The sequence below is a fragment of the Amblyraja radiata genome, chromosome 16 (assembly GCF_010909765.2).
Source record: "Amblyraja radiata isolate CabotCenter1 chromosome 16, sAmbRad1.1.pri, whole genome shotgun sequence".
Classification (NCBI taxonomy): Eukaryota; Metazoa; Chordata; class Chondrichthyes; order Rajiformes; family Rajidae; genus Amblyraja; species Amblyraja radiata.
Genome location: NC_045971.1, coordinates 13,563,935 through 13,589,363, shown reverse-complemented (window position 1 = coordinate 13,589,363; position 25,429 = coordinate 13,563,935). Strand labels below are relative to the sequence as shown.

At 41.3% G+C, this 25,429-nt stretch overlaps 1 protein-coding gene across 14 annotated transcripts in view; it reads right to left on the bottom strand.

Moving 5' to 3' along the window:
- Positions 1-25,429, bottom strand: part of tanc2 (tetratricopeptide repeat, ankyrin repeat and coiled-coil containing 2) — a 438,455-nt gene that overhangs the window by 354,585 nt on the left and 58,441 nt on the right. The gene's annotated exons all lie outside the window — the stretch shown is intronic.

Sequence of the window (25,429 nt, the reverse complement as noted above, 5' to 3'; positions counted from 1 at the left end):
TAATCTACTTTCCTGTTTTTGCCACCAAAGTGGATAACCTCACATTTATCCACATTATACTGCATCTGCCATGCATTTGCCCACTCACCCAGCCTATCCAAGTCACCTTGCAGCCTCCTAGCATCCTCCACACAGCTAACACTGCGCCCCAGCTTCGTGTCATCCGCAAACTTGGAGATGTTGCATTCAATTCCCTCGTCCAAATCATTAATATATATCGTAAATAGCTGGGGTCCCAGAACTGAGCCTTGCGGTACCCCACTAGTCACTGCCTGCCATTGTGAAAAGGACCCGTTTACTCCTACTCTTTGCTTCCTGTCTGCCAGCCAGTTCTCTATCCACATCAATACTGAACCCCCAATACCGTGTGCTTTAAGTTTGTATACTAATCTCTTATGTGGGACCTTGTCGAAAGCCTTCTGAAAGTCCAGATATAACACATTCACTGGTTCTCCCTTATCCACTCTACTAGTTACATCCTCGAAAAATTCTATAAGATTCGTCAGACATGATTTACCCTTCATAAATCCATGCTGACTTTGTCCAATGATTTCACCACTTTCCAAATGTGCCGCTATCCCATCTTTAATAACTGATTCTAGCAGTTTCCCCACTACCGACGTTAGACTAACTGGTCTGTAATTCCCCGTTTTCTCTCTCCCTCCCTTTTTAAAAAGTGGTGTTACATTAGCTACCCTTCAATCCTCAGGAACTACTCCAGAATCTAAAGAGTTTTGAAAAATGATCACTAATGCATCCACTATTTCTGGGGCTACTTCCTTAAGTACTCTGGGATGCAGCCTATCTGGCCCTGGGGATTTATCGGCCTTTAATCCATTCAATTTACCTAACACCACTTCCCGGCTAACCTGGATTTCACTCAGTTCCTCCATCTCATTTGACCCCCGGTCCCCTGCTATTTCCGGCAGATTATTTATGTCTTCCTTAGTGAAGACAGAACCAAAGTAGTTATTCAATTGGTCTGCCATGTCCTTGTTCCCCATGATCAATTCACCCGTTTCTGACTGCAAGGGACCTACATTTGTTTTAACTAATCTTTTTCTCTTCACATATCTATAAAAGCTTTTGCAGTCAGTTTTTATGTTCCCTGCCAGTTTTCTTTCATAATCTATTTTCCCTTTCCTACTTAAGCCCTTTGTCCTCCTCTGCTGGTCTCTGAATTTCTCCCAGTCCTCTGGTAGGCTGCTTTTTCTGGCTAATTTGTACGCTTCATCTTTTGTTTTGATACTATCCCTGATTTCCCTTGTTATCCACGGATGCACTACCTTCCCTGATTTATTTTTTTGCCAAACTGGGATGAACAATTGTTGTAGTTCATCCATGCAGTCTTTAAATGTCTCCCATTGCATATCCACCGTCAACCCATTAAGAATCAATCGCCAGTCTATCTTGGCCAATTCACGTCTCATACCCTCAAAGTTACCTTTCTTTAAGTTCAGGACCCTTGTTTCTGAATTAACGATGTCACTCTCCATCCTAATGAAGAACTCAACCATATTATGGTCACTCTTGCCCAAGGGGCCACGCACAACAAGACTGCTAACTAACCCTTCCTCATTAATCAATACCCAGTCTAGAATAGCCTGCTCTCTCGTTGGTTCCTCTACATGTTGGTTTAGAAAACTATCCCGCATACATTCCAAGAAATCCTCTTCCTCAGCACCCTTGCCAATTTGATTCACCCAATCTATATGTAGATTGAAGTCACCCATTATAACTGTTTTACCTTTGTTGTACGCATTTCTAATTTCCTGTTTGATGCCATCCCCAACTCCATCGCACTATCGCACTATCGATCGCACTAGACCTTCTCTATTACCTGCTACACTTTTTATTTTTAAAGATACACTGGCCCACCGAGTCCATCGATCACTAATTCACAATAGTTCTGATACCCAACTTTCGCACACTGGAGGTAATTTACAAAAGCCAATTAATCTACAAACCTACACATCTTTGGGAAATGGTAGGAAGCCAGAGCACCCGGAGGAAACCCACACAGTCACAGGGAGAACATGCAAACGTCACACAGTGGTTAGGACCGAATCTGGGTCCTTGGCCCTGTGAGGCAGCAGCTCTACCAGCTTTCCTGCTAGCTAGCTTTCGTGCATGGCAGTTTTCTGTGCTTCATGGACAAGGACGCACAAATCTCTTTGTACAACAGATTTCTACAAAAATTTATTATTTAAACAGATTTCTGTTTAAATAATACTGTTCTTTAGTTCTTCCTTCAAACAACTTCATATTTTGCCCTAATGTGCCATTGGCCAACCCTTTGCCCACTCACCCACCCTAATAACATATCTCCCGATAAACTGCATGTATCTTCCTTGAAGCTTGCAGTTCAACCATTTTTATGCCCCCTTGCAAATATGGCTACTGCACATTTACGTCCATCCTCAAAGTTGATAATGTATATCATAAGCAATTGTGGTCCTAGCACTAACCCCTGTGGCATCCCATTAATCACAGAATAGATTATTAAGTATAGCAGTACATTTTGAATATCATTCATGCCATTGTGTTACTTCCAATACCTGAGCTCTTGAAATTCCCCCCCAAAAGTGCATATGCTAGAAAACTAAAGGACAGAAAAGGCCTGAAACACAGCATCCCCAGACATATCTATGTAAAGACAAACAATTACATTTCAGATGCCTCAAACTTGCAGAGAAGATGGAAGGAGGAAGGTGGATAGGACCAAAGGAAGTGGTAAGATGAGGCCAGGACTCCCTTGGGGATGATTTGCAGAGGTCATCTAGTCGATTTGCACATAATAACAGACAAAGAAGTGTCATGTGTGCTAACAGCAGGACTGTGGAACATGCCCAATAGGTTAAGCTAGGCCAAATGGAGAGAGGGAAACTGCGCCAGGATCACAGATGGATAACTTCTAGCCGAAATAGCCAATTCTGATACATGGAGAGGAAGTAAATTACCAGTAGTTGAAGAATTCAATACCAAATCTAGAGTGCCAAACACTTGCTTAGAATGAAGATGTGGCCTTATTCCTCAAGCTTGTGTCAAGCCTCTATGGTATTCGTTCCAACACGAAACGATGGATTTCCAGTTTCCTGACAAAACGTCTTCAGCGGGTGTGTGTGAACGGAAAGAGCTCCAATTGGCATCCAGTGTTGAGTGGTACACCTCAGGGCACAGTACTTGGCCCACACCTATTTTTGCTTTACATAAATGACATCCATGAAAAAGTCGCAAGTACGACCAGACTTTTCGCTGATGATTGTTTGCTGTACCGTCCAATTAAGTCAGCTGATGATGAAGATGCTCTCCAAAAGGATCTCGATACTATGGTTGAGTCGTCACAACAATGGGGCATGCAGTTCAACCCTTCCAAATGTGAAACGATGCATGTCACCAGAAAGAGGAATCCAGGCGAAACATCTTACAATATACTTGGTGCCACCCTTGAAGAATCCAAACAAACCAAGTATCTTGGCATCAAATTGCAGAATGATCTGCGTTGGAATGGTCAGACTCATCATGCAATGGGTGTCCTAAACTTTCTGAGGCGCAACTTTCATCATTGTTCAACTTCTGTCAAGGAGAAGCTATACTTCACCCTCGTTATGGGGCTTTTTCACAGGGCGAGTTGACGCAAGATGTCACCAGAGTGAAGTGGTCGTGGTCCAGCACGAGTCTCGCTCGATATAACGGGGGGTAGATAAAGAGTTCCCACGGTACTCGGCATTTCTGTTATTTGTGCGAGTGACTTGTCCGTCTCCCGAGCTTTCGCGTTAAATCTTGAATGAACATCGTGAACTACACGTGACACAAATGATGTAACTTTTTTTTTCACACACTATAAATATCCTCCCTTGGTTGAATTGGCTCATTTGGAGACATGTTTTACTGTGTATGTGGGAGACACAGACAGGGCCGGTGCTAGGAATTGCGGGGCCCAATTAGAAAATTGATGGCGGGGCCCCTACTCTAGAAAAGTAAAAATTTATGTATGTTTATATTTCGTGTAGTATGCTCGTCTTTAACCAAAAAAAACATTAAATGCTTGATATACTAAAATTTTGAAAAACTATATGAAAGTGTCACACATCTAATAAAATGAGCGGCACTTTGAAAGATTGAATGTGTGTGTGTGGTTATGAGTGTATGCGATTGTGTCTCTGTGTCTGTGTGACTGAGTGTGTGTGTTTGTGTGTATGCGTCTGTGTGTGTGCGTGCATGGCCGGCCTTAGGGGGTTTAAACGGTTTAGAGATGTTTAGAGGGCTTCAGATGGGTTCAGGTGTGTTTACAATTGTTTAGAGGGAAATAGAGGGAAATAGGGGGGCTAGAGGGGGTTTAGAGGTGTTCAGAGGGTCCCAGAGGGGTTTAGAGACGTTATAAGCCCCCCGTGAGAAATTGTATTTCTCTGAAATTGAAGATAGACATAAAGCTGGAGTAACTCAGCAGACAGGCAGCGCAGCGACTCTGGAGAGAAGACCCTTCTTCAGACCGAACTGAACTCGCGTCGGTGAGAGTACTTGTGATTGTCTGAAGAAGGGTCTCGACCAGAAACACAACCCTCTCCCTAGAGCCGCTGCCCGTCCCGCTGAGCCACCTTCAACTTCAGAGCCAAACAAAAAACACAGAGTGCTGGAGGAACTCAGCGGGCCAGGCGAATGCCTCACCAGCTGAGTTTCTCCAGCATTTTTGTTTACCGCTAAACATCAATGATTCCGGGAATAATGAGGGGACAGGGTGATAGAGAGGGAGTAGGAGAGCTAGAGAGAGACGAGACGGGGAGCGGGAGAGAGAGCGCGAGAGAAAGAGGGAGGGAGGGAGTGAGCAAAAGACAGAGAGACACAACGTGGGTCGGTAGGTGAATGACTAACCTGCACACCAGGAAGAAGCCCCTTCTCGCGGTCCGGGGCCCTCACTCATGATGGTGAGTTAAATGAAATTCTCAACGTGTCATCGATCTACATTCCTCAGTAATGTAATTGTGTTTTAAACAAGTATTAATGACGCCGCGTGAATTTTATTCAAAGGAACACACCGTCATTAAATGAGTCTGAAGAAGGGTTTCGGCCCGAAACGTCGCCTATTTCCTTCGCTCCATAGATGCTGCTGCACCCGCTGAGTTTCCCCAGCAATTTTGTGTACCTTCGATATTCCAGCATCTGCAGTTCCCTTTTGAACACGGCGTCATTAATACTTGTTCAAAACACTATAACATTTACTGAGGAATGTGGATAGATGCAGATTCATGACATCGCATAACAAGGTGTTAACTACTTACCGTTAAGAAGTGCTAACAGCACTAGTTAACAAATCGTTTGTGTATGATGGCCGTGCAGCGGTTGTTATGCATGTTCGTTTAAAAAAAATCCGATGGCGAATTTAAAAAAATCTTTATTTAACAAAGAGAATTCGTATTTCCGTACGAAATACTGAACATTAGTGCGGGGCCCCCATTAGGCGCGGGGCCCAATTGGGAGCAATCGGTCAAATCGGCTTAACGCCGGCCCTGGACACAGATGGACTGAGCACAGTACCTCGGTCTTACTGTGTGTGGGAGAGGGGGAGAAAGAGACGTACACTCACAGAGGCAGAGTCTCTCAGCCTGTGTAAGAGGGAGGGAGAGAGAGAGAGAGGCACACACAAGGTGGATGTGAAATCTCACCTGCCTGTTTCAGTGACAGACACCCGCCGCCAGTAAATGAAGACACCCCCTTCTGTCTCCCCCTCCTCTCCCTCGACTCCCCCACCTTTCCCTCCCAACTCCAGTCCCGTCCCGACCCCCTGGGAAACTGAATAGAGCAACAATATAGATATAGAAACTGAAACAATATAGAAACTGAATAGAGCAACATGGCAAAAACATCTCTGACACGCTTTACCCCCTTTCTTTGAGATTTTCTGGGAGCCATCTCTGCAAGTGTTCCTGTTAAAAAGATTATCCAACAATGACAATTAGGTGGGATGTCCTCGAAGGACACATGTTCCCTTGTCGATATTGAGACCACCTTTTTTACTCACCTTTTCTGTCCCCTCTGTCCAGCTTCCGGGTTCACCGTTCGCAGGAGTTCAAGTTCAAGTTCAAGTTAGTTTATTGTCATGTGTCCCTGTATAGGACAATGAAATTCTTGCTTTGCTTAAGCACACAGAAAATAGTAGGCATTTACTACAAAACAGATAAATGTGTCCATATACCATGATATAAATATATACACACATGAATAAATAAACTGATAGTGCAAATAACAGAAAGTGGTTGGTAATAATCAGAGTTTTGTCCGAGCCAGGTTTAATAGCCTGATGGCTGAGGGGAAGTAACTATTCCTGAACCTGGTTGTTGCAGTCTTCAGGCTCCTGTACCTTCTACCTGAAGGTAGCAGGGAGATGAGTGTGTGGCCAGGATGGTGTGGGTCTTTGATGATACTGCCAGCCTTTTTGAGGCAGCGACTGCGATAAATCCCCTCGATGGAAGGAAGGTCAGAGCCGATGATGGACTGGGCAGTGTTTACTACTTTTTGTAGTCTTTTCCTTTCCAGGGCGCTCAAATTGCCGAACCAAGCCACGATGCAACCGGTCAGCATGCTCTCGACTGTGCACCTGTAGAAGTTAGAGAGAGTCTTCCTTGACAATCCGACTCTCCGTAATCTTCTCAGGAAGTAGAGGCGCTGATGTGCTTTTTGATGATTGCATTAGTGTTCTCGGACCAGGAAAGATCTTCAGAGATGTGCACGCCCAGGAATTTGAAGCTCTTGACCCTTTCAACCATCGACCCGTTGATATAAATGGGGCTGTGGGTCCCCCTCCTACTCCTTCCAAAGTCCACAATCAGTTCCTTGGTTTTGCTGGTGTTGAGGGCCAGGTTATTGCGCTGGCACCATATGGACAGTTGCTCGATCTCTCTTCTGTACTCTGACTCATCCCCATCAGTGATACGCCCCACAATAGTGGTGTCGTCAGCGAACTTGATGATGGAGTTCGCACTGTGGTTCGCTACGCAGTCATGGGTATAGAGTGAGTACAGCAGGGGGCTGAGCACGCAGCCTTGAGGTGCTCCCGTGCTGATTGTTATTGAGGCTGACACATTTCCACCAATACGAACAGACTGTGGTCTGTGGACGAGGAAGTCAAGGATCCAGTTGCAGAGGGATGCGCAGAGACCCAGTTCTGCGAGTTTGGTAACCAGTTTGGAGGGGATGATTGTGTTAAATGCCGAGCTGTAATCAATGAATAACAGCCTGACATATGAGTTTTTGTTGTCCAAGTGGTCCAGTGCGGAGTGGAGGGCCAGCGAGATCGCATCCACCGTTGATCTGTTGTGGCGGTACGCGAACTGCAGTGGGTCCAGGTTTTTGTCGATGTAGGAGTTGATTTGCTCCATGATCAACCTCTCAAAGCACTTCATCACCACCGGCGTTAGTGCCACTGGTACCCGCAAGAGTTATTACGGATATCACACTGGCCACTACGTCCATATAATGTTGCAATGCTCAACCACAAGTGTATAAGTCACTCTTGGAGAAATTCAAACTTTCTTGAATTTTCTCCCGAGTGACCAAGATACACGATTACCTGCCGTTAGCGCTACGGTGGTCCACGGTGGTCCACGAATGCCGTACTGTTATCGCACGAGGTTCCCACGATGTTAAACTCTGGTTAACTCTTGCGTCAAGTCGCCCCGTGAAAAGGCCGCTTTAGACCTCATTTGGACTACGCAGTTGCAGCATGGGACCCATACACAAATAAAAACATTTTTTCCATCGAACGTGTCCAAAGACAGGCAGCTTGATTTGTTACTAACACCTATGAGAGAGAAGCGAGTGTCACCAAACTTCTGAATTCTCTGGGGTGGAACCCTCTCCAAGACAGCTCTCCGTTTGACCTGTCTTTACAAAATGTTATATGGTCAGCTCGACACAGACGACAAGACCTACACCAAACCCAAACCAATTAGGAGCAGACGAGGGCATTCGATCCAATTTGTGATCCCAGCTACAAAGACAGATGTATACAGCAATTCGTTCTTCCCCCGCACAATTAAAGCATGGAATAATCTCCACCCAACTATAGTTACCCAACCAGATGCAACTAAATTTAAAGTAGCTCTTTCTTCCCAATAACCCTTTCTGGCTTAAGCCCTCCCTTCACCACCTCCAGTTTAAATTCCATTTGGAATATTTTGGAGGACCAAGAAACCAAGAACCAAGAACAAGAACATAAAGTGAAGAGACCACAGATAGAAAGGTCAGTGAGAGTGTGATCTGGAATGGACGAGTCAAGCAGACTGAAAACCAGTGCTCTGCAAAGTGATCTGCAAAGTGAATTGCACTCGGTTTCTCCAGCATAGAGGTGGGCACATCACGAATGCTGATCACAATCTACTAGATTGGAAAAGCAAGTGAATTGTTGCTTCACCTGGAAAGACCATTTGCATCTCTTAATAATGGAAAGTGAACAGGTAAAAACCATGGGTGTTGCATCTCCACAAGAAAATCTATGGGAAAATATATGGACAAACTTATTTTTATTTGTCAGGAATTCCGCACATTTTATCTGCCTCCATCATAATTCCTGGCAGTGTGCTCCAGGCATCCACCACGCTCTGTAAAAAATATGCCTCAAATATCTCCTTTAAACCTTGCAATTCTCACCTTAAAGATATGCTCTCTAGTCTTTGACATCCCCACCCAAGATTCTGACCGTTCACCTGATCTATGCCTCTCATAATTTTATATATTTCCATCACTTCTTGCCACTTTCAGAGAGCTATGGACTTGGGCCCCAAGATTCCACTACACATCAATGCTGTTTAAGGTCTTGCCATCAACTGTATATCTTCTCCTCAACCTCCCAAAGTGCAACACCTCTCAGTTGTTTGGACTACATCTGCCATTTCACTTCCCATTTCTGTAGCTGATCTATATCCCGCTGTATTCTTTGACAGCAGACAACACAAGCAATTTGATGTATCTGCAAACTTACTAACCAATTCATCTACATTTATATTCAAGTCATTTAAATAAATCCCAAACACCAGAGGTCCCAGAGTGAATCCTGTCAATGTGACTCCCATGCATTTTGAACTTCTGGATCAGCCTACCACGACGAACCTTCATCAAATGCTAAATAACAAAAATCTATGTAGACATGATCCTTATCCTCATGTACCTGCTCAAGAAAATGTTTAATAATTCATTATTTTTCCAATAACATATTAGATTAGTTGACCCATATTTACTTGCATTTTACCTCGCTGCTTCTTTGTTAAATTGAGATGTCACATTGGCAGTTTTCCAATACTCTAGCATCTCTCCACAATCCAAGGATTCATGGAAGATTGTAACTAATGCATCCATTATATATGTAGCTAATTCTATCTTGGATCCAAAGATGTCAGACATCAGGGCCAAGGTTAGTTATCAGCCTTTAACCTCAACAGTTCTCATAATTCTAATTATTTAGTAATGGCAATGGTACAAAATCACTCCCAAACATTATTCAGTATTATTAGGATGTTCATAGAACCTTATACCATAACGATAGAGATTTATACCAGACTTTAGGTCTAGTGCTAACTTTTGTCTGCTCATACATTTTCGCTTTCATCTTAATACCGTCCTTATATTCCTTGGTTAGCCAGGATTGGCTCATCCCTCCCTCAGCATCCTTCGTCCTTACTGGAACACTATTTTTGCTGAGCATTAGGAATTAGTTTAAAATGTCTCCCACTGCTGACCTGCTGTCTTTCCTGCTAATCCATCAGTTAAGTACACTTCAGCAATGCTTATACTCATTCCATTGTAATTCCTTGTATTTCAGTTAAACACTGTTGTTTCTGACCCATCATTACTTGTTTGTGGATCTTTACTACGTCATTACCAGATCCAAGATAGCCTAATGCTTGGTTGCTGTGTGCTGACGTAAAGATTACACCTAAAAATGTTTGTCCAACTATAATTTCCAACCAGCACAAATTCATAAGTCTATCCCATACCATAAGTCAGAGTCCACACCAACCAAATGTTGTTGAGTCTTCCAAAGGGGAGTGGAAGTATTGAGTGGAAGTATTTTACCTATATTATGTATTTATTTGGTCAGAAAGAACTAGCTTTTAAAACAGTTACACAATTTGCATTGTACATTTCCATTGCACTACAAGATCTATTTCTACCCTTACTTATTCGATGCTTAGGTTTTGGACTGTAGGTTAGATGGATTGCCAGTGATTATCATACAAAAGAAAACCCATTGTTCCTATTGTAGAAACAAGGAACTCCAAATGTTGGTTTACCAACGAAAAACATAAAATGCTGAAATAACTCAGCAGGTCAAGCAGCAACCCGGGAGAACATGGATGGGTGATGTTTTGGGTCAAGACCCGTCTTCAGACAGAAGAAGAGTTCCAACCTGAACTGTTACCTACCCATATTCTCTAGGGATGCTACCTGACCCACTGAGTTACTCCAGCATTTTGTGTCTTTCGTGTTGTACCAATTGTTGCTCACTTCCACGGGACTGCTCCAGTGTTCAATTTTCTCAAAGATGAAATACGCTCAAAGCCTTTTGAATGGACTGACTTTGTACTTTAAGGTCACCTTATATTAATTCTACTATTCAGTAATATTTATATCCCTCAGACACAATTCTATATATGCACTAAAGCTTAACCAAGGAATAAGAAAGTTGTAAAAAAATTGTGGACAAAGAATGGAGAAGGTGCTGTTTTTCTACATACTGTGTGTTGATGGAAGCATTAAGGTAGTGGCATTACTAAGGTAGTAAGCAAGATTCTACAAGTTGTTGTGAGGTATCTTGCAATAAAGTTTTTTTTTTCTAAAGTACTTTCTTCAATCTTCAGCCTACATTTGCCTCAAAGACAGAGGCCAATCACAAACAGAATTATCTAGTGGATAGCATTAGAGTGCTAGATGAATCTTATTTAGGCTCCGAATAGAAATGCAGCAAATATGTGAACACAAAGAAATATACAACTCCAACTTCTTTGAAATTCAGTGGACAAACAATAAATAACCTGAAAGTTTGCTCGGTAGCCCAGATCAATCAGCCAGGATTTCACATGCAAATTTAGCTCACGGAGTATATTTATTATCAAAACATGCCATTAAAATGCAATTCCTCCTTAAAATGTATCTTTGTTACAAGAGAAATAAATGCAGAAATAAGATGAGGACAGCAACTGTGTCACTGATGATTTTTTTTGCTAATTGTGTTATAAATTAAATGATTAGCAGTGATCTAAATTGGTTCATTACGCGTTTCTGGCCACAGATGCCCTGGTTTCAACAGCAATAGATCTGCAGTGAAATTTCCCATCTGCTGTAAACCCAGTAATCAGTGAGGTTTCTAAAAATAAAATTACTTGTTATTACAGTGAACTTAGTTCTTAATGCTGTTTTTTTCCCTCTGGATCAACTCAAACCTTCTAATTGTGATTCTCTTAGCCAAAGTTTGTTTCTTCTTACAAGAACAAACTTTGTTACGTGTTGCCGCTGGTTGGCACGGACTTGATGGGCCAACGGGCCTGTTTCGATGCTCTATCTCTAAAACTAAAACTAAGAGGCTAGCAGATAAATTCATCATGTCGAAAATGGAAATTGATAAACATTGCAGAGCTCATGCTGGTATTCATAACTTGATTTAAAATGTCCAGTACTACATTTCTTTCATTTTAGCCAATGCAGTCTAAAGCAAAAAATCCAAGATAAATAGTTATTATTAATTAGAGAGAATTAGAACCTAATGTTAGATATAAAATAAATTTACATGTCATGTCTGCAAAGGGAAACGTGCTAACTTTGTTTAGCACAAACTTACCCCCTACTCAAGGAAACCAACCACGTAAATCACTGATGTCGTTGTTCCACCCTTGAGACAAGTGACTATGATGCTAAGTCTTTGTTAATTAAATACAATATCAAACATAATGATTTTATTGAGGGACTTTGAACTACCAATTGGAACTTGGACATATTTGAGCACTTCAGAATCTGAGATGATTAATGTAAATCGTAAATATTCCATTACTCAGTGCATCAGAAAAGTCAGGAACGTATTCTATACCTTGACTTGGTAACGCTAAATGATCTTGACAGCATAGAGGAAATGGACGTTTTAGAGCCTTGTGGGATATAGCAACTAGAATCTGAAATTCAGAAAACTACTGTGGAGTTGGAGCTCAAAACAATGTTTTAGATGGACAACCTGGAAGAAATGAGAAAAACAGCTTGCGCAAATTGTTTTTCATGGCCGGGAGGGAAAAAAAAGTAGTGTTCAACACTGGAGGACAGGTGGATAAATGTGGGATAAATCAGGATAAATACAGATCTCAGATCAAGGTCTGAACTAAACAAGTGTGGCAATTAATGAATAAACTAATTAGTCGGAGAAAGTGCCCCCGATGATTCCTGTAGGAGTTCACCAATATAGGAGCATGTAAAATATGCTTTAAAAAAAAATGGCCAGAGGAACAAATCACAGAAACATAAAACATTAAAGGAATTGCTTTCAATAATTCAAGAGGATGCTGAACACTAAACTCCACATTTCCCTTTTAGTCCTTGCCAATTATTTTAAATTTATAGCCTCTAGTTACTCATCCACTTGCCATAAGCAATAGTTTTTCCTGATTTTATCAAAATCCCTTAGTTTAAAAAAAATTCTGTTAGATCTCATGTTCAGCTTCTTGCTCTAAGGACAATTAACTCAGCATCCCCAATCTCTTCACTTAACTAAACTCCCTTTTCTCTAATATTATTCTAGAGCAACTTCTCTGCAAGCTCTGAACTGAATGTGACAAAAATGTGTTCAAATTTATGTCCGATACTTTAATCAAATTGAATTTGAACAATATTTGCATACTATATTCGTTTCAGTGCCTTACAAAGGCATTTATGCCAGATGCATTCTTATTCATTTAATACAACTCGCCCTACCTTCATGAAGGATTTCTTAATATAAAACCCACATTCCTTTGCTCTTGCTTCACCTCAAAGATTATATTGCCTTCAAATAATGTTTCTGGACATTAAACTGTATTTACCATGTCTGCTTAGTCTGCTGCTTATCTTGTTCACCGTTCAGTTGCAAACTTTCCATCATTGGAAAGCTTCCTGTAACCAACGTCCACATTATCTAAGATGAGAAAATCAGTGGTCTCCAGGGTGACTGCCTTGCATTTAATCTTCCAATTGGAAATGCATCTAATCACTATCCCTCTTTGATGTTACTGATGGACAATTTCATGGCAAAATTATCATCACCTCTTTAGTACCGATATATATCAAATGCACTTTAAGTATTCAAAACATCCACAGCTCAACTTTATCAATCCTCTCGTTACTACGTCAAAGAACTTTGAGGTTTGAAAGCACACTGCCAGAGAAAACAATCCAAGTTTATCCAACCTGTCATTGTAGCTAAAACTCCTTAATTCAGGCAAAGTTCTGGTAAGTAGCTTCTGCATCCTCTCCAAAACCTCCACATACTTCATGTAATGGGGCAACCAGAACTGCACACACTACTCCACATGTAATGAACCAATTTAGATCACAAGCCTAACCAAAGCTTTATAAATCTGCAACATGGCTCCATGGCTCTTACAGTACAGATCCCTTTGAATCTCCACTGGTCACAGACCTTCAGCCAGAATAACACCATCCACCACAATTCTTGAGTAAGCTAATTCTGAATCCATACGACCAAGTCATCAACTTAATCTTCTGGATCAGCCTTCCAAATGCCTTTCTAAAATCCATGTACACAACATCTACCATCTGACCCTCATCGATCACCTTTGTCACTTCTTCAAAAAAACACAATCGTTAGTAACATGCCATACACAAAGTCATGCTGACTATCGGGACGACAGATGGCACAATGGGCTAAGTGTTCGGCTGGCGACCGGAAGGTAGCCGGTTCGAATCCCGCTTGGAGTGCATACTGTCGTTGTGTCCTTGGGCAAGACACTTCACCCACCTTTGCCTGTGTGTGAATGTGTGAATGTGTGTGAGTGATTGGTGGTGGTAGGAGGGGCCGTAGGCGCAGAATGGCAGCCACGCTTCCGTCAGTCTGCCCCAGGGCAGCTGTGGCTACAGAAGTAGCTTAACACCACCGAGTGTGACTGAGGAGTGAATGAATAATGCGATGTAAAGCGCCTTGAGTATTAGAAAGGCGCTATATAAATCCCATCCATCATTATTATTATTATCCCTAATTAGCCCATTCCCTTCCAAATGGGAGTAAATTTTATCTCGAAGAATCCTCTTCAATAGCTTCATTTCCAATGACGAGGTTCACCGGCCTTTAATTCCCTGTTGAATCTCTACTTCCTTCCTTAAGCAAAGGAACATTGGATACTCTCCAGTCCACCAGGACCTTGACTGTGGCTGGTGAAGATGCAAAGATTTTCATTAAGGCTCCTGAATCTCCTCCCTTGCCTCTCTCAACAACCTGGGATAAATTTCATCAGGCCGTGGGGATTTATCCACCTTAATGTTCTTTAAGACCCCAAACTCCCCAGGCATATCAATATTCTCCAAGCTGATCATCTTCCATATCCTACTCCTTGTAGAATACAGATGCAAAGTACTTATATAGGACATCATCTACATCCTGACTCCTCGCACAAATTCACTCCTTTATCCTTGGGTGGTCCTACCTTCTCCCTAGATAACCTTGATTTTAATGTACTAATGTGTTAGCCACAAATCTAAAATAACAAATTATTCATATTATTTGAAAGATTTGTAAACTTTAAATCAGCAGCAAAAAATATTTTCAACGATAATGGAGGATACTCAGAAACTAAATTAATTCAAGGCTGATTCCTGCTTCAAAGTTAAATGCTCTCGTATTTTCCATCCATCTGTAATTTTTCAAATAGCATCATCCACATTGTTCCATAAAGACTTAACCAGTACAATAGCAAAACAGTTAACTAATTTAGCACATAGCAGATCATTGATGAACTCCAAATTACATTCGTCAATGCTAAATATTTATTTCCTAGTTTTATAGAAGAACGAGAGAGGCAGGTATGCACATTCACAACTACTAATTATAAGCCTCTGCAGCACTTAACTCAATAGTAGCATTACATTAAAAAAAAAAATAATAAATACTATTTAAATAACACCTGTTCGATATTGTGTACAGAATACTAATTAACGTACAACACAGTAACATTTGCCATTCTTGAAAAATATTCCACAGATAGAAAATTAGTTCAAACACGCAAGTTATGTAAATAGGTGTTAATATATCACTCATAAAGCAACTTTATATGATTTTGAATAAACTGGAAAAGTTTTAGCTCCTGCCAGGAAAATTATTCTCTCCAAAAGTTCAAAACAGTGACAAAATATTGTGGCATATTTGCATTTAAACAGAGTCCATACTGATTATCCCACATTGATTACCCGCTCGCACTAGTTTTCACCCAGAGAGTTGAGAATTTGTGGAATTCTCTGCCACAGAAGTAGGCTGTGGGCCGAGGAGCTTTATTCTGCAGTTTCGTGACCCAAGTCACCAAACTACATGAAATTTTCACATATTGTGTAAATAAATCATATAAATCACCCCTGAAACTCGTCATGAACAAGACTTGCACATTTTTATTAAATTAGAGAAAAACCAGAAAAATTTCGGGTAATTTTTAGTCCAATCAAAGCACGTTTAACATTGAGTTGTCTGCCAGTTGGCCAATCACGCGCTTTGCTTCAGGCTAGCACACAAAATGGCTGAGGGGGCTTCACTGATGCCTGTTTTACTGGAGATTCCGATTTGTTGTTCTGTGGAATAAGTGTCGTGGAAAGTTGCAGCAAGGTAATTGAATTTAGTGAGAAAAGCATTAAAAAGGCTGAAGAAAGTGCTGCTAAGTGGATGGAAGTGCAAGAAAGCCTTGAAAGCAAAGTCGCTGCTGAGGTGCTGGAACACAAAGATTAAGAGTCAGGAATCAACTCTAACTGAAAGGTAAGATCTAAAGTCTGAATTTATGAAAATCTATCTGTATGGACTTTAATTAATTTAATTGCACCCTTTTATAATGTGAATAAGTTCATTCATTCATTCATTCATTCATTCATTCACTCATTCACTCATTCACTCATTCACTCATTCACTCATTCACTCATTCACTCATGAAGTTGAGGGCCTAAACTATATGTTTCCATAACACAATCAATTAAACATTGTCACTAATGCCAGCATGTTGTAGAGTAATAAGTCTTTAACAGCTAATCTCGGAGCTGCCTGCGATAACTTACCGGGAAAAAGTGCTCCGATCGCGGGGCCTAGGTAATCGCGGTAAAGTGAAGCCGCGGTCTCAATTAATAAGCGGCCGATTCGCAAATGCGGAACGCGGATCATCTCCGCGGGCGGGCGGGCGGGGGGGGGGGGGGAGGCTGTACATAGTGCCGTCTGTAGCGGCCGTTTTCAGGCACCGACAACGGGAGAAAAACGGAGGGATATCGATCGCACTTTATAGGCTTCCATTGCAGTGCGAAATGGTCAGAAATGGTTAATGTTTCTGTAGAAATGAATTGGTGATATGTGAACTTGAACTAGTTTTTCTATGGTGGTAACCTATTGTTATTCTCATTAACATTCTTCTTGGTTTCTTGGTCCTCCAAAATATTCCAAATGGAATTTAAACTGGAGGTGGAATTTTAATAAGATTAATTAACATTATTTATTAACAATTATTAATTAATTTATTAATTATTATTAATGAACAAAATTTATTAACATTAAGAAGAGGTTGAAATTTTATGAATTGACGTCCATGCAGACTTAATGACTATGAGATTTTTTTCTGTAGCCTCTTGAAATAACTTATCAATTGTAGTAAATTAAAGTGCAAGTCTCATTGACATTAATTAGAGGTTGACACTTTATGAATTGAAGTCCATGCAGACCTAGGTACTATGCGATGTTTCTTTCTCTAGCTATTCTGCACCCTCTGCTCCTGCACTTGATCTTGACGTCTTATCTATGGCAGTAAATTACAGTGTCAGTCTCATTGACATTAAGAAGAGATTGACATTTTATGAATTGAAGTCCATGCAGACCTAAGTAATATGAGATTTTTTTTCTGCAGCTTCTGCCCCTCCACTCTTCAGAGCCTGACCACACAAAATATGATTACATTCATATTTACAGGTTATATTGGTATAATAATATATAGTTTAAATGGACTGCAACACAGAAATAGGCTGCCCATGATGTAATATGGGCATTGGCCACTAGATGGCGCTTATTTTCCCGATATCATTTTCTAATTAGTTTAATTAATTAATGTGCAACGTTTGGCAATGACGAGTTATGACATCCTTCTCAATTATATTTCATCGAAATCTGTGGAAAATTTCATGTAGTTTGGTGACTTGGGTCACGAAAACTGATTTCTAGACACATTTTTGATGCTCGGCCCACAGCCTAAAGGCAGTGGAGGCCAATTCACCGGATTTCAAGAGGGAGTTAGATTTAGATCTTTGGGCTAAGGGAATCGAGGGATATGGGAAAAAGCCGGAACGGGGTATTGATTATAGACAAACAGCCATGATCATATTGAATGGCGGTGATGGCTTGAAGGGCCAAATGGCGTACTCCTGCACCTATTTTCTATGTTTATATGTTATCCCACTTTCTCATCCACTCCCTACATACTATGGGAACATTTTACAGAGGGCCATTTAACTTTCAAACCGCACATCTTTGGAAAATGGGAGTAAACCAAAGCCCGGAGGAAACCCACGCAGTCACAGGGAGAGTGCTAAACTCCACACAGACAGCATCTGTGGTCAGGATCGAACTGTGGGGTCTCTGGCGTCGTGAGGCATCAACTCTACCAGCTACGTCGCTCTGCTGTTGTTTGTATTTCTTAGTTTTCAAAGTGTCAGTTAATCTGTAACCCGTATAGGCTTGTAGGTTAATTGGCTTCTGTAGATTGTAAATTGTCCCCAATGTGTAGGATAGTGCTAATGTACTGGATGATCGTTGGTCAGCAAGGACTCAATGGGGCGAAGAGCCTGTTTCCACGCAGTATCTCTAAAGAGTCTACATCTATATATTTTTGCTGGTTGGAAAGAGACTCTTTAATATACACGCCTTTATTAAGGTAAATAGCACATTAAAAAAATCCCTATTGTACTGTATGTTTCTGCCAATCCATTCAGTGCAGCAGATTCCAGTTTGTTAATTTTAACAAGCCAATTATACTTGGCCTTATCATCATCTACTTCAAGCTGAAGACTTCACTTGAATAACATTGATATACCACAATGCAATGTCTCCTGCTGCAGCTGCAAAATAATCAGAGCATAAATCTCTTCACTCTCTACAGTCAACAAGATCTTCATTACAAGGCTGCCAGAATATTCATTTTCCAATGTGCTGACTATCCCATAATATGAAAGATTTACACCCATAAAAGAAAAATCAAAGATTCACTTTGATAACCTCAGGATTGGTTTAACAACATTTATTTTTTCCCCTTCAATAATACAGTAAAATAATAGAGGGATGTTTTAAGAGAGATTGAAATTATTCAACATTTTGAGAAAAATAGTGGCTTCTTCTGCTTTTTAATAATCAAGGAGAGTAAAAGCTGTAAATTATTAGATAAGAGTTATGGGCCTGTCCCACTTAAGCAATCTTTCAGCGGACTGCCGGCGACTGTCAAGTGGAACACAAACACACACATCGCTTCCTTCACCAGCCCGTTATGCAGGCGGGGGACAGGGCAAGCGGGGAAGCGCTGTCTAAAACATTCACATGGTGCAAAGCCAAGGTGATACAGACACACATTGCGATGAACAGGAAGGTTGGCGCTGTAATTAATACGGTTAAAGCACAGTGTACGGTAAGTCCTTTAAAATATGGGGGGAGGGGAGGGGAGAAGGAGTGGAGACAACTTTTAAGAAGCTAGAAATACACGGCTGTGAAGTTCGGTGGACATTTAACATTATCGGTCAGATATCCTTGGTTCTGAAAACTACTCCTTACCTTTTTTCCCCCAATGAGCCAATGAAATTCACCGGTCAGCACCGGCTCCAACCTAAGAGAACCTCCAAGAACCTTCGACCACCCGGCGACCCACCTACGGCATGAAAATTCTCGCTACAGTCCATGGTGGCTTAATTCTAACTAATGTGGCGACCATAATGAGGCCGCGACTAGTTCCCAGGATGCAGGAATTCCTCACAACCATGAAGGCAACTCCCCAGCAACTATCCGCGAACATGTTGCAACCATGTGGCGACTGCATAGTCTCCCTAAGTGGGACAGGCCCATAAGCATGTTTTTCACAGACATGAGACACTAGGTGATATTGAAGCATAGATCAATTTAAAATAATATATTTTTTGAAAAAAAAGCAAAATGAGTTTTCGGAATGCATTTCCAATTGAACAGTTAGAATGTTATAATATGTGTCCTGTTCTATTATACAATTTACTTGATTGAACAACATTCAATATACACAGAGCCTATATCTATACCATCTGCACAATTAACTGTAGCATGTAGACTAAAATTATCTTTGTTCAAAATGGTATTTCAACGAAACTAAAACTAGAAATTTTATTAAGAGAACTAATTTATGATTTGAATACAATGACACAACAGCAGCATAAATTGAAAACATAGGAGGCAGGGAGGTGAAAAGCATGTTCAAGCAATAGTGAGGCATCACTCCCAGACGCGCTCAATCATTTCTTCTCTTGCTTCTAAAGGGAGAACAGTCTTCTCGGGTCACGTAACTCCTAATCTCAGTCATCAAGGATGACATCAGAAGATGCTTCATGAGGGTGAATCTTCGGAAAGCATCTGGTGATGAAACTAGCCGTGTTCTAAAATCCTGCGCTGAGCAACTGGCTGGAGATTCGCGAACAACTTCAATTATTTTCATTACTAAAGTCATCTTTCTTACTGAGGTTCCCAACTTTTTTACAAGGGCATCAATAATACCAGTGCCCATGCAGAGTATGATAACATGAACATCTGTGGTGATGAACTGCTTTGATTAAAATGCACATCGCCTCCTACTTTAGCAAGAACCTCGATCCACTACATTCTGCCTACTGCCACAATAGACCAATGGAGAATCCGATCTCACTGACTCTCCAATCTGCACAAGACCACGTGAACAATAAAAACACAAATGTCAGGCTTGATTCATCGACTACAGCTCGACTTTCAACACCATCGTCTTCTCCAAACTTATCAAACTAAGGAAACAGTGTCTCTGCTCATCCCTATGCAACTGATTCCTCGACTTCCTCATTCGCAGATTATAATCAGTACAAATTGGCAACACATGCTCCTCGATAACCGTCAACACAGAAGCACCTCAGGGCTGTGTGCTCAGTTCCCTGCTCTATTCATTCTAAACCCATGACTGTGTAGCCACTGTTCTAACACCATCTTTAAATCATTGACGACACCACCATTGTTGTACGAATAGTGGATAATGATGAGTCTGAGTATAGGCAAGAGAATGAAAATCAGATTGAATGATGCCAGAGCTAACCTTGCTCTCAATGTCAGCATGACAAAGTAACTGAATGTTGACATGAGAAGAGGAAAGCTGATGATCCAGGAACCTGCGTAAATCATTGGGTTGCTGGTGGCGACAGACAACAACTTCAAGTTTCTAGGCATGCATCTCTCTATGACAATCTGTCCTGGGCCCAGCAGATAATAGACAATAGACAATAGGTGCAGGAGTAGGCATTTAGGCCCTTTGAGCCAGCACCGGCATTCAAAGTGATCATGGCTGATCATCCACAATCAGTACCCCGTTCCTGCATTCTCCCCATATCCCCTGACTCCGCTATCAGTAAGAGCTCTATCTACCTCTCTTTTGAAAGCATCCAGAGAACCAGCCTCCACCGCCTTCTGAGGCAGAGAATTCCACAGACTTACGACTGTGTGAAAAAGTTTTTCCTCATCTCCGTTATAAATGGCTTACCCCTTATTCTTAAACTGACCCCTGACGTCAGGAACATGTTTCCTGCAATCATAACGAAAGTCCATCAATGCTTCTACTTCCTTAGATGATTGATGGAAATTCAGAATGTTGACAAATACTGTCTTGATCTTCAACAGATGTATGGTGCTGAGGATTTCGACTGGTTGCATCATAGTTTGGTTTGGCAATTCAAATGCCCCGGAACAAAGGAGATTACAAAGAGTGATAGACACTGGCGGTCCATCACGGCACTGACCTCCCCACCACAAGAGGGATCCATATGAAGCTCTGCCTCAAAAAAAGCTTCAAAGACCAACACCGCCCTGGCCATGCTCTCATTTCATTCCTATTATTGGGAAGGTACAGAAGTGTGAAAACCATGACCACCAGGTTCAAGAATGGTTTCTTCCCAACAAACAACAGGCTCTTGAACACGACACAACATTAACCTACGAAAAATATTGACTGTCTTTAGTTATACCGATATTAGGTATGTTACAAAACTTACCTTCAGCGGCGCTGCAGTTCTGTCACTGGCCGTGAGCGCGACTTTGGCACCTTTGGGAGGGGGGCGGGTTTAAAATGCTGTTTTTCTCCAGCCTGTTCAAATCGGTCTTTGTCAGGCTATTTAGTTGCTGAAGAAAAATCGCTCCGACTGCCGTTTTATTAAGTTTATTAAAATTAGCGCTGGATAATTTAATAGCAGGAGTAAAATTAAAATCATCTTCTAAAGCCGTAAACGCCGACAACGGAACGGATCTCACGTAGGGAACAAAGCAAGGTACACCATTTATTTTTACATATAAACGTGCTTCTTAGTATGTCTTTAATCAAAATTTCACGTTGCGAAAATGTGATTATGTAAATATACGAACCGGCAGTATTTTTCCTGCCAATATGGGGTTTAAACTCACTGCAACCGCAACGTTCCAAACGATCGCGTTCCACAAAATCTCACTCGCAAGATGATTTAAATGGCCATTAATTTACGGGAATTAAACACTAAATTCCTTCCATTTAGCCTATAAATCCATGTCAATGAGATTTTAAAATTTTGTTATATCGTGAATTCTTGTGTGAATGTTATTTGGACACTTAGGCTATTTAAAAATGTTAACATTTTCTTAAGAAATGGATAGATGTTTAGATCTAGTAAGTGAATTTTGTAATTAGCTACAATTAGGTGACTAATTAATTATATGCTTTAATTTCAGGTCATCCAAGTAAGATTGTTTCATATTTGTTTCAGAATGCTTCAATCCATAATAACTGAACATTTCTTTCAGTTCTCTTAATTTTTAAGAAAGTTATGGGCTTTTGACTGTCCTTGATCACAGCTTTTGAGTTAAGTCAATGGAAAAGCAATAGGGAACAAGATGCTAATTTCCAAGTATGAAAATGGCCATAACGTTTTTAATACTGAAGATATGAAAGTGAATTATGTGTCAAATTAAACTTCTTTTTATGCTTTATCTGATGGGATAAATTGCAGACTTAATTTTTTAAATCTCAAAATTTGGTAACATTGCTACCGATATCTTCAGACTTTCTTTGCACTAGTATTGTGTGTTATTAATTTATTGGATTCTTGTTTATTATACACTAGACGACCCGTGGACCCGTTGGGTCCCAGTTGTGACGCCAGAGATACCCGTTGTGAGGCCACTCAAAATGGCAATCTGAAAATGGCAGAGGGCCCAGCAACCCTCCCCAACTGCGCACGCGCGGATAGCAGGCCCATCAAGTGGGAGCGTTGTGCTGTTCAAGGTAGTCCAAATATTGTAGTGCTATCGTGTACCATTTTGGCGTAATTCAGGTCATGAATCACGGACACACTTACAAACAAACAAGATGAGTTTTAGTAATATATATACTATTCCTATCTGTATATCTGTTCCAAATGTCTTTTAAAAATCTGAATTGTATCCACTTCTATAGCTTCTTCTGGCAGATCATTCCAGAGATAGATTACCTGCCAAGTGAAAATGTCGCCTCGGATGTCATTTTTAAATCTCTAATCTCTCACCTTAAATCTCTTCTGCACTCTTTCCAACTTAATGATTTCTTCTTATATCTGGGCAACCGGAACTTGTTTCAATCACTGTCACTGTGACCCTGCCAGATTGTTATGTTCAGAATAATCCTTCAGGGAAAGAAATTTGCCATTGATACCCTAGATAGACACAAAAAGCTTGAGTAACTCAGCGGGACAGGCAGCATCTCTGGAGAGGAGGAAAGGGTGATGTTTCGGGTCAAGAACCTTCGTCTCAAGAAGGTTCTCGACCCGAAACATCACACATTCCTTCACTCCAGAGACGCTGCCTGTCCTGCTGAGTTACTCCAGCTTTTTGTGTCTATCATCGGTTTAAACCTGCATCTGCAGTTCCTTCCCACACATGCTATCGATACCCTGTCGGGCCTGTATAAGACTCCAAATTGACAACAATAAAGGCTGATCCTTTATTGGCTCTCTGATGGTTAAAGACATTTGAAAACAAATGACAATTTTTTTTTAATAATCTAAAAGGTATTTAAGCACAATTGCTATAATTTAATAAAGACAAATGATACACCTTTCCAATAGCTGACCATCAGCTTGTATCGTTATGGAATGCCTCTGCACTCAATGGCAAGACCAGAGACAGAGTGGGCGGAGGGATGTGCCCACATTTAATCTCCTATTCTAGGAGCATGCCAACCCATGCACAGCAGCTAGCAAGTAGATCAATGAGCTTTCATTGTTAAAACAGCCTATTAAAACAAGCTGGCAGACTCATGATGTTTTGAGCTCCCAGGTGGGCAATGTAGATACTATAGCACCATTTCAAAGAACAGCCAGGGAATACTGTGCCAAAAGTTACCACTCAATCAAGATCGTTTACAATGATTTACTGGTCATCCTTGTATTGCTATTTGTGGAATCTTGCCTTTGAGAAACCAATTGTTAATTTCCTATATTACAGAAGTGATTACACTTAAAAAGGTACTTCATCAACTGTGTATTTTTGACAAATCTGAAATTGTGAATAGTATTACAAAAGGATTTTATTTATTTTTGTTGTTAATCAATTTGAAATACAAATTGAATAAGAAACTATTATTGGAAGAGGTTTCAGCCTGGAAATAGTTGAGCATGAAAGACACATTATGCAGTCATTGTGTTCCACTCCAATACTACTCTGGTATTGGACTCGCAGAACAAACTTCAATAATTCCCAAGGCGCATTATTGAATTGTCTCATGTTACAAATCCCATGCTATCTATCTGTCTGTCTGTCTGTCTGTCTGTCTGTCTGTCTGTCTGTCTGTCTGTCCCTACATAATTAAAACTCTGAACTTGTTATCTTCCGGTTTGGCGGTCTTTTTATTTGCGCAAAAACGGTTTGCGATAGCGCTACGATTTTTGCCAGTTCACTCACCGTTCTCCTGTCCTGCGATTGCACCAAGTTTCGTTCCGATCGGTTCAATGTCGTAAAAGTTAGCAAGATTTAAAAATCTTAAAAACCGCGCGTGCGCAGATCAATCTCTTCTCCTGCCAGTCAGTGCTGCGCGGATTAGTCTATTCCCCTGTCACTCCCCAGGACGGTCCGCCCCTCCCTGCACCATTGCGTCGTTACTGGAGCTGAGGATAGACGTCATAGGTTTCCAACCGGACTTTCGGAGGGACCCGAAGTAGCCCAGCCCCGAGCAGCAGCCCAGCGTTGGAGACCCGACCCAGCCCAGTGTGGGAGACACAGCCCAGCCCAGAGTCGGAGACGATGCCCCGCCCGGAGTCGGAGATGTCGCCAAACGGAAAGCGGAGACTCTGATCCTGGTGGAGAGAACAACCAGCGACCAGCACCCACTCTGAGTCACCATCGCATCGCCAATTCCAGCCATTACCCCTTCGCTGGTCCCTTCGCTGGCTCCTCCCCTTCTCCCCCATGGCTCTGCCCCCATCTTTCCTCCGAGCTCACTTCCCCACCCCCCCGACCACACACCCCTCTCCCCCCACAACCACCACCACCCGCCCCCATAACCCCCCCCCCCTCCCCCCCACACACCCCTTCCCCCCCACAACCCCTCTGCCTGAATGACACAAATAACCTAAAATGAATGAATGAACATGAATAAAACATGTATTCGCCAAATATGTATACATACAAGGAATTGCCTTGGTGCTTTGCTTGCAAAAGGATAAAATAAAACATTATAATTTATTTCACTTGCAAAAAAAAAAAACGATTTCCAGATGAACATGATCAATTTTTTTAGGTTATTGATTATTCCCCAAAAGAAGGTCAGCAAATATAATGATCACAATACATGCTTAACTCTCATTCTCCCATGAAAAGCTGCCCTATATTGCTCAGATACTGAACAATTAGACATACACTGGTGACCTGATTTAAGCCGTTAGACCAGCCAGAAGTGCAATCCATTATAAAAATAGAATATCCCCCTGA